An 11,305-nucleotide genomic window follows, 5' to 3' on the forward strand; every position below is an offset into this window, starting at 1 on the left:
CATATATTCTAGTGGCTACACAAAAGTACATTACACGAACTCATAGATGACAACTCCTTAATAACATAAAGTTTCTTGCCCTCAAGATGGATCACAGGTCAAACAGATATGCACACCATGACACAACTGCTGATTTGACTACAGTTCAACCATTACACTGAGAAATAAAATATTAAAATCTGATGGAAGGAACTGAAATTAGAAAAGGTTTCATGGCAGTTTGGCCCACCATGTTCTTCTCACCAGTGCTCCATGGCTGCCTCGCTGCCGACTGGGGAAGGCATATAAGGAATCTACCTAAGACAGCTGTGCAGAATGGAGCTGGAGGAGCCTTATTTGTGAACAGAGATACTCCTGAGAATAACCCAGATGCTCCATTTGATTTCATACCGGAAAACTGTAAGAAGATGCCATTGCAAAAAACTACCCAAAAGGGCATAAAGCAGCTGCTCTGCTTCCAGACCTGGATTTTGCCCAAAAACAGAATGGATGGCTGCCCCTCTCTATGAACAAGGTTGCAGAAATTTTACAGGTACCTCCAATGAGAATATATGAAGTAGCAACTTTTTATACAATGTATAATCGAAAGCCAGTTGGAAAGTGTCACATTCATTCAAGTTTATACTACTACATCTTGCATGCTTCAAAACTCTGACTGCATACTGGAAGCCATTTAGAAAAAACTTGGAATAATATTGGAGAGAATACACTTGAGAAACTTTTCACTCTTATAGAAGTGGAATGTTTAGGGGCCTGTGTAAACACACCAATGGTTCAAATAAATGACAACTACTGTGAGGATCTGACATCTAAGTATACTGAAGAAATTATTGATGAACTCAAGTCTGGCAAACTCCCCAAAACTGGGCCAAGGAGTGGAGCTTCTCATGTGAGCCAGTCAGAGGTCTTACCTCTTTGACTGAACCAGCTAAAAGGACCTGGGTTTGCTGTACAAGTAGGGCTTTAATTTAATTCTATCATAAATATGTCACTGGAGAAATGAAATATGAATCTCCTACCTAAATTTTTTATATTATTTGTTCATTTCTATCTGTTTATACCTTGCTTGTAACTTGGCAACTTACAGCTGTAAGTACCGTGTAAGACCTTCAGAGCATCACTTTAAAGTCTTCTGCTATCTTGGTTAACTATGAACACATTATTTCATAATCTAGTTAACAGTTATTTCAACATTATCCATTTTCAACTGTGCCTTCACTTTTATCAATAACATTAAGGTACTGTGAAATAAAAATTTTGTCAAATTTTAAACAAAAAAAGGAAAGATTTCATAAAAGGAAGTGAAAGTGAAAGTCACTCAGTCGTGTCTGACTCTTTGCCACCCTGTGGACTATACAGTCCATGGAATTCTCCAGGCCAGAATACTAGAGTGGGTAGCCTTTCCCTTCTCGAGGGGATCTTTTCAACCCAGGGATCGAACCCAGGTCTCCCGCATTGCGGGCAGATTCTTTACCAGCTGAGCCACAAGGGAAGCCCAGAAATGACACTGAATTGATCATTGCTTGAAAGTAGTATTTCAACAAAGAGAAAAAGAAAATTTCTTTTGAATAAAGCAAAAACTGTTAGGGTCTTAAATTACAACAGTGGTAGCAGGAGTTAGGAATTGTTCATAACAGTTTTCTTTATCCCTTCAGCTAACTGAGGTATAATTGACAGATAAAGTTGTTTACATTTAAGGTATACTACATTCTGATTTGATATAAATATGCATTGTGAACTATTTACTACAATTAAGATAATTAGCATATTTGTTATTACCTTCCTGTGTGTGTGAGAACCTGTGTGTGTGATAACTTGCTTAGCAAATTTCAAGTGTACAATACAATGTAATTAATTATAGTCACCATGTACATTTGATCCTCAGATCTTACTCATTATGCATGAAAGTTTGTATGTTTTAACCAACATCTCCCCATTTCTTCCACTTCCTGTCTCTGGCAACCTCATTCTACTCTCTGGTTCTATGAATTTTCTCTAGAGTCCACATGTAAAATCTACCATATTTTATTTAGTTGTTTCCCTACTTTGAGTGTCATGAATGATGCTGTGATGAAAAATGAGAGAAGATATCTCCTTGAGATGCTGATTGTGATTTTTTTCCTTTGAATATATATTCAGTAATGCATTGCTGGATCACATGGTTGTTTTATTTTTAATTTTTTGTCCACAGTGGCTGTAGCAATTTATATTCCCACCAACATCGTACAAGTGTTCCCTTTTCTCCACTTTCTCAACAACATTGATCATAACAGTTTCCAAAGGCACAAAATAAACAGACATACATCTTAATACAATCCATAGATTTAAAAAAAGACAGTTACATGCCACTTTCTTGTGACTTAAACTATAGAATTTGTCAACTTTGACCAACTTGACCAAATAATATACAAGAGTACTTGTGGCGCAGGGTAGACAAGTCTTGTTGGGGCTTGCTCGCTCTCTACGGCTTGACCTGACAAATCTCAGTTTTGGGCCAATATTGTCCAGCTTGCAAAGTTCATGAAATCAACAGAAGTTAGAGGTAGATGTACATTTGGAACAACATAGATTCCAACCATGAAAATAAAATTCAGTTTATTTTTTTATTGATTATATCCTTTCTGTTGAATGAAAAGCTTATCACTCAAAATAGCCTTTGAGGAACATATTAGAGTCAGTTCTAATGAAGTGGATGAACCTAGAGCCTATTATACAGAGTAAAGCAAGTCAGAAAGAGAAAAACAAATACTGTATATTAATGCATATACATGGAATTTTCAAAGATGGTACTGATGATCCTATCTACAGGGCAGCAAAGGAGAAACAGACTTAAAGAATGGACTTTTGGATTCAGTGTGAGGAGAGAGTGGGGTAATTTGAAAGAATAGCATTGAAACATATACAATACCACATGTCAGTGAGAGTTTAATGTATGAAGTGGGGCACCCAAATCTGGTGCTCTGTGGCAACCTAGAGGGATAGGGTGGGGAGGGAGGTGGAAGTGGACTTCGGGATGAAGGGGACACATGCATGGCAAAAACCATCACAATATCGTAAAGTAGTTATCCTCCAATTAAAATAAATAAATTTTAAAAATGGCCTTTGATTATTTAATCCTTAGGTGGTCCATATGATCCCCAATTATAAGCAAGAGTATTGGGAGTGGTGAGGACAGACATCAGCTAGATGTTAGTTTGCAGGGAAGGTCAGAAATGTTTGGCATTTCTCTGGTGGGAACAGGTTATGATGGAGATCAAAGGACAGGAGAGTTAATGAAATTAATTACATTCCTTTTTTTGTTTGTTTTTAACCTTTCTGTAAACCACATTCTTCTGCCATGAGTTTAAACAACTCCACTATAGCGATGTTTCGGCTTCCCTTTTGTGTGAAAGAGTGACCCCAGCCTTTTGCATAAGCACATTCACTGGATAACAATCTGCAGACTCATAAGTAAATAGAAGTCCCTTATATGACTCCCCTGATGACCCTTATGATAAACAATCCCTCTCACCTCTCAAGGTCTTCCCCTTGTGTGCTCTTTAGAGAAAACCCCTGCAGGGCTTACCAAAAATATCCTTTTATTTTTTAATTTGAATTGACCAATCCAGCCTTAGTTTAGGAACCCCAAAGCACTCCTTCTACAGATGCTAATAAAAGTCCTGGTCTTGCTGATCTCTCTTCCTCCCCACCTTGACCTCCCTGTTTGGCCCCTTGAGTTATGTCATGTCCTTCCTCCAGGGCCCCTGAGCAGTAAGCTGCTCTATTTCTATTATCTTGCCAACTTTTGTTGAACCATGGTGTAGAATCCCTCCTCCCAGATCTTTTCTTCAGTTCAGTCACTCAGTCGTGTCCGACTCTTTGCGACCCCATGAATCAGAGCACGCCAGGCCTCCCTGTCCATCACCAACTCATGGAGTTTACTCCAACTCATGTTCATCGAGTCGGTGATGCCATCCAGCCATCTAATCCGCTGTTGTCCCCTTCTCCTCCTGCCCCCAATCCCTCCCAGCATCAGAGTCTTTTCCAATGAGTCAACTCTTCGCATGAGGTGGCCAAAGTATTGGAGTTTCAGCTTTAGCATCATTCCTTCCAAAGAAATCCCAGGGCTGATCTCCTTCAGAATGGACTGATTGGATCTCCTTGAAGTCCAAGGGACTCTCAAGAGTCTTCTTCAACACCACAGTTCAAAAGCATCAATTCTTTGGATTGGGGAGTAACAATAGTTGACCAAGAGTGCAGAAATTGGAACTCTTAGACATTCCTGTTAGGAGTGTAAAATGGTGCTTGCCTGCATGCGTGCGTGCTAAGCTGCTTGTCATGTCTGACTCTTTGCTACCCTGTGGACTGTAGCCTGCCAGGTTACTCTGTCCATGGAGTAAAGTGATGGATTCTCCATCACTTTGAAAAAGTTTGACAGTGTCTCAAAATGTTAAAGTTACAATATGACAATAGGAACAATTCTATCCCTAGTTATATAAGAGAACCGAAAATATCCACACCAAGGCTTACTCTGGAATTATAACAGCAGCATTAGCCAATGTAGAAGGCAATGGCACCCCACTCCAGTACTCTTGCCTGGAAAATCCCATGGACAGAGGAGCCTGGTGGGCTGCAGTCCATGGGGTCGAGAAGAGTCGGACACGACTGAGTGACTTCACTTTCACTTTTCACTTTCATGCATTGGAGAAGGAAATGGCAACCCACTCCAGTGTTCTTGCCTGGAGAATCCCAGGGACAGGGGGAGCCTAGTGGGCTGCCGTCTCTGGGGTCACACAGAGTGGGACACGACTGAAGCGACTTAGCAGTAGCAGCATTAGCCAAAAAGTAAAAACAATTCTAAACTTCCATCCATTGATGAATACATAAACAAAATATGGCATACATCAGATTACTAAGCCATATCAGAGAACAAAGTACTAATTTATGCTAATACAAAAATAAACCTTGAAAATGGTATGAAAGAACATAGACCCAAATAAGTCACATGTAATATGATTTCACTTATAAGAAATGTCCAGAATAGATAACTTTATAAAGCCTAGAAATAGCATAGTGTTTCCCAGGAACTGGGGTTATAGGAAAATGGAGACAAATTGTACTTGAATGGGTATGAGGTTTCTTTATACGGTGATAAAATGTTCTAGTGGTGATGGTTGCCCAATCTTATTAATATAGTTAAAAGTCATTAAATTTTACATTTTAAAATAGTAAATTTTATGTGAATTCTATATCAATAAAAGTAGCAATTAAAAATTTGATACCACCTATTTAATTATTTATTTGTCAGTGCCTGATGTACACTGGCCAATATATAGTGAATATTTGATCAGCTTTTGTCAAAAATACATGTTCTTTCTCTATTTTTCCATATTATTTCCTCTGGTAGTGTTCTTATATTCTATCTTTGCCTGAGAAGTTCATTGTAATTTACTCGACTTTGTTGGTCTAACAAACATTTTTCTTTCCCACAGAACTAGGTCTTTTGTAACCTTGATGTACATTTCAAAAAAAAAAAAGGAAAGTGTCATTCATTCACCTCATAAATTCAAACCATCCTGATATGTCTGGGAGAATTGGTTCAGATTTCTACTATCTAGGATGTTTATCATTTCCTGATAATTCTGTCTCCAGCTAAGAATTTCCACCATTCTCTATTCAAAAATAGTATCAGAAAATGTTCATAATTTTATGACATAGATTAACTGTCAAAACTGCCATGGCCTGAAGACACATGGGATAATATTGAGATCCCCAAGCATCAATAATTCTGTAGCTGAGAGAATTGGAACTTAATCTTATTAGAAGACGCAGGCTTGATGAGAAAGACTTAAAAACATGATTGCATACAGCCTGGTTTGGGATGTGTGAATTGAGAAATAAAGATGTCTCAGTATTAGATTTCTGGATAGTTTTTTCATTTATTTTTTATTAGATCTGATGATTATTTATCCTGAAAAGTCATTCAAATATTCTTGGCCACTGTTCTTTATATGTTAGTTGACAAAGTTGATTTAAAGGACTAACCTAAGACACCCATTGCTGTAACATTTATCAATACTGATTTCCACAAGGTTTCAATAAAAAACTTTCATTAGGAAAATGTATAGTGGCAAGGCTAGTGACACATGAAACTATTTAAAGAAATATTAAGTCCCAAAATGTGAAGTGTCTGAAACATTACTTACTAGGAGGTCAGTGTTCCATACTCATATGATTGTTTAAGCAGAAACCTGAGACATCTGGATAAGAGCATTTTAGCATCACTAGCTTTCTACTCTCCAATTTCCCATGAGACAACACAACGAGAGCCTGATGCTGCTTGTACGTGCAGTGAGGCTTAACATCAGCGGGAAGGATCCACAAATTATGAGGCTCAGAACCTATATGGTGGTGGCAGCAAATTTGGTCCTCCTCGCTTGGATAAAGGGAAAGCAAGAAAGACTCCTCTAGAATCCTTTGCAAAGAGAAGGCAAAGTCTCGAGGCATCTCACTTCTGAAATGTAATCAAATGGCTCTGGGGGAGAAGGGCGTTTGAGTCCCTTAAGTGCGTTAAGTCCTTTAAGTCCCTCTAACTTCCAAAGCCTGTTTACCATTTAAATCCTTTAACTTCAGGTTACAAGTATTCTTTACTCAGAAAGCCAAGGCTTTTCAAAAAAGTGAAAGTGTTCATAGGGAATTGTTTTTACCAACAGAAGGCATTAGGATTTCCTAAAAATTAAAATAAACAGATTCAGAGATTTGGAGTTGTTTACTTGTAAGTAAAGGAAAAGAAAGGAGCTTGCCTTTTTGTAAGTCAACCCAGTCTACTAGAGCTGAAACAAAATTTTGTATTTTTTTGAGAAATATACAATAACAAAATAAATAATATTCACAGTATGTTCAGAAATTGGAATTTCATGCATCAGTTATGGGTATCATCTCAGGCTCTATTTTGTGTGATATGTTTTGAACATTTTGTATATATACCTGTTTGACAATTTTTCACACCTAGTAAACTAGGAGTACACGTGTCCAGAACATATGTTTTCTTGTCTTGATGAATTATCCAGTGAGATGTCATATTATATCTCATCTCAGTTCCTATTTGGTCGTACATCTCTTTATTCCCTTGTCTTATGGACTCCACATTGTATCTCCCTTAGAAGCATGTGACAAGCCTTTGGGAAGACAGAAGGTCTATCCAGGCCCAAATGACACAAATCCTATGCAGCTGCCATTATTACTGAAGGTCAACTTGAGAATGTAATTGATCAAGCTGGACTACTAGGTGTTGCCTTGAACTTCAATCCTGTATTACAAAATTCTGATCCATGCATTTCATCTCACCAGTGTTATTTTTGAGTACACTCATAATTTGCTAGTTGGTTATCTGAATTTTCTATTAGGGTGCTGTCAAAAGTTAACTGTTTTTTTTAAGAGGCTCAAAGCCAATGGTTTTGGAACAGATGTTAATGATGTCATGTCAGCAGCACACTACTAATTTTTTCCTATTGATCCACTTGGAAATCAAACAACCCTGTCTTTCTGTTTATGAATTCTGGGCTGTTTTCAAGAGTGCAGTATTCAGTCTTATCTTCATGAATTATTGCTGTTTTCACTCTTCTCTTCTCCAGAGCTGTCTTTAGCTTCATGAAGTGAAAGAGTAAAAAAAAAAAAAAAGTGAGAAATTATTTGTTTCTGAGAATGTAGGCAGATTTCATCCTCAGACATTCTCCAATACAGTTCAGTTCAGATCAATTCAGTTGCTCAGTCATGTCCAACTCTTTGAGATCCCATGAATCACAGGGCTCCAGGCCTCCTTGTCCATCACTAACTCCCAGAGTTCACCCCTAGGCCTCCTTGTCCATCACTAACTCCCAGAGTTCACCCAAACCCATGTCCATTGAGTCTGTGATGCCATCCAACCATCTCATCCTCTGTCATCCCCTTCTCCTCCAATACAAGGTACATGTTTATAAGAACTATTAACTTTGCCTGGCAGGGTTCAAATTAAACCAAGTTGTTTTTGAGTCACTCAGTCATGTCCAACTCTTTTCAAATACAAGGACTGTCACATGCCAGGCCTCCCTATCCTTCTCCATCTTCCAGAGCTTGCTCAAATTCATGTCCATTGAGTCAGTGATGCCATCCAATCATCTAATGCTCTGTCATCCCCTTATCCTTCTGCCTTCAATCTTTCCTAGCATCAGGGTCTTTTCCAGTGAGTCAGTTATTCACATGAGGTGGCCAAAGCATTGGAGTTTCATCTTTAGCATCAGTCCTTCCAAAGAATATTCAGGGTTAATTTCCTTTAGGATGGACTGGTTTGATCCTTGCAGTCCAGGGGACTCTCAAATCTTCTCCAATACCACAGTTCAAAAGCATCAATTCTTCAGTGCTCAGCCTTTTTTATGGACCAACTCTCACATACATATATGACTTCTGGAAAAAACCATAGCTTTGACTACAGACTTTTCTTGGCAAAGTGATATCTCTGCTTTTTAATATACTGTCTAGGTTGATCATAACTTTTTTTTCCATGGAGCAAACATCTTTTAATTTCATGGCTACAGTCACCATCTGCAGTGATTTTTGAGCCCCCCAAAATAAAGTATTTCCATTGTTTCCCCATCTATTTGTCATGAAGTAATCTTCATTTTTTAAATGTTGAGTTTTAAGTCAGGTTTTTCACTCTCCTCTTTCACCTCCATCAAGAGGCTCTTTAGTTCCTCTTCACCTTCTGCCATAAGGGTGGTGTCATCTGCATATATGAGGTTATTGATATTTCTCCCAGCAATCTTGATTCCAGCTTGTGCTTCATCCAGCCCGGAATCTCTTGTGATGTACCCTGCATGTAAGTTAAACATACAGCCTTGATGTACTCCTTTCCCCAAATTGCACCAGAACATTGTTCCCTGTCCAGCTGTAACTGTTGCTTCTTGACCTGCATACATGTTTCTCAGGAGGCAAGTGAAGGGGTTCCCATCTCCTGAAGAATTTTCCACAGTTTGTTGTGATCCACATAGTCAAAGGCTTTAGAGTAGTCTATAAAGCAGTAGATGTTTCTCTGGAATTGTCTTGCTTTTTCTATGATCCAATGGATGTTTGCAATTTGATCTCTGGTTCTTCTGCCTTTTCTAAATCCAGCTTGAACATCTGGAAGTTCTTGGTCGACATACTGTTGAAACTTAGCTTGGAGAATTTTGAGCATTACTTTGCTAGCCTGTGAAATGAATGTAATTGTGAAGTAGTTTAAACATACTTTGGCATCGCCTTTCTTTGGGATTGGAATGAAAACTGCCTTTTTCCAGTCCTGTGGCCACTACTGAGTTTTCCAAATTTTCTGGCATATTGAGCAAAGCACTTTCACAACATCATCTTTTAAGGTTTGAAATAGCTCACCTGAAATTCCATCACCTCAACTAGCTTTGTTAATAGTGATGCTTCCCAAGGTCCACTTGCCTTCACACTCCAAGATGTCTGTCTCTAGGTGACTGATTATCTGGGTTATTGTGATTATCTGGGTCATTAAGATCTTTTTTGTATAGTTCTTCTGTGTATTCTTGCTACCTCTTTTTAATATCCTCTGCTTTTGTTAGGTTCATATAATTTCTGTCCTTTATTGGGCCCATCTTTGCATGAACTATTCCCTTGCTTCCTCTAATTTTCAGAGATCTCTTGTCTTTCCCATTCTATTGTTTTCCTCCACTTCTTTGGAATGTTCAAGTAGGAAAGCTTAGTTTTCCCTCATCAAATTTTATAACCAAATTGAGTTGAGTTTCTCAACAGTATTGCTTGAATCCTTGATGTCTAAAATACTGAGGCTTGTCATAGTTACAGATTTCTTTTAGAGATGTATATACTTGTTATTCATTCTTATAATGAAAAGCCTGATTCTTGGGCATTTATACATTTGATCAAGATGGCTGTCAATGAAATGGAGTTGGTCAAAGAGCATATCCAATCTGTCTTTCTTGACAGTACTTTTGACTATGCTGTGATGTACAGCTGAACGTGCATGCCTGCTAAGTTGCTTCAGTCATGTCCAATTTTTTGCATCCCTATGGAATGTAGCCCACCAGGCTCCTCTGTTCATGGGATTCTCCAGGCAAGTGTACTGGAGTGGTTGCCATGCCCTCTTCCTGGGTATATTCCCAATCCAGGGATCAAACTCGTATCACCTGTGTCTCCTCAATTTCAGGCGGATTCTTTATCCGCTGAGCCAGTGTGGTAGATGGATTGGGCCATAACCTGGAGGCATCTTCTTCCAGTGAACTCAGAATATCTTCCAGCAATACAGGTCAGCCAGAAGGTGTGGGGAGGTGCTTAAGGTTGCTGAAGTACAGATTATCAGAAACAGAAAAGCGAACCAGAACTGTGTAAAGTAGATATTATTTTTAGAGAATACAGACTCAAAAGAGAAGGCTGTTCATTTGAAGGCCTATCAGATTGTCTTCAAGGCTTCCATTCAGAGCCATCTCCTTGATTAGAAAAGGAATATGTTCAGTTCTTAAAAACAGTAGGCTATACTGTTATAGGGTGAAAAAGCATATTGAGTATTCCTCAAGGAATTGTATCCTTCCTCATAACCTGGTCTAAAATTAATCTATCCATTAAATGCAGTGAATTTGCAAGGAGAGTGATTTTTTTTAAAATCATTTCTCCTAGGGTAAAGTCACAACTGTTGGAGAAAAAAGTCTGTTTTGTGAAAATTATGGTCAATGTTAATTCTGTTTATATAAGTCCCCTCCACCGCATTTCTGATTTGTAACTAATGAACTGTGTGACTATATGATTCTGAGCAACTCTTTCAAGCTTTTCTCATTTCTCCATATGTGGAAATGCTGTAATATAACTACTGGACTTTAAAGGCTCTTTTCAGTTCTAAAATTTCACACTTTTGTAAAATAATTAAGCATTGATTTATTTTTCCAACAATCCAAATTTTAATAGAGGAAACCTAAAGAATTGAAATGCACTAACTGAAACAGCAACAAACTAACAACCTGACCATATTAATTCCAGAAGTTTTCATATTAGGAATTTTGAGATTTGGGCTATTTTAATACAAATAAAGAAGAGAGATCCAGGCTTTACATTTTGTGATATGTTAATATTATTTGAAATATTTTTCTATGACTTTTTATATTTTTCTATACCAAAGATAGGCCCCAGATGAACCTAAACATTTGGAAAGAGTATTGCACTGTCTCACTAAAAAAAAGGGACAGAGAGAGTGCTTTTCACAGACTTGTTATGGAAGTGAAATTTCATGATAAATCTACTCTTCATCCTGATTTAAGAAAGAAAAATCACTAATTATTTT

At 38.0% G+C, this 11,305-nt stretch overlaps 1 pseudogene; it reads left to right on the plus strand.

Moving 5' to 3' along the window:
* Nucleotides 1-230: 230 nt before the first annotated feature.
* Nucleotides 231-967, plus strand: LOC147378208 (NADH dehydrogenase [ubiquinone] flavoprotein 2, mitochondrial pseudogene; annotated as a pseudogene).
* Nucleotides 968-11,305: the final 10,338 nt, after the last annotated feature.

Source organism: Bos grunniens, chromosome 2 (genome assembly GCF_055505025.1).
Source record: "Bos grunniens cultivar Pamir isolate PY7600 chromosome 2, Bosgru_T2T1.0, whole genome shotgun sequence".
NCBI lineage: Eukaryota > Metazoa > Chordata > Mammalia > Artiodactyla > Bovidae > Bos > Bos grunniens.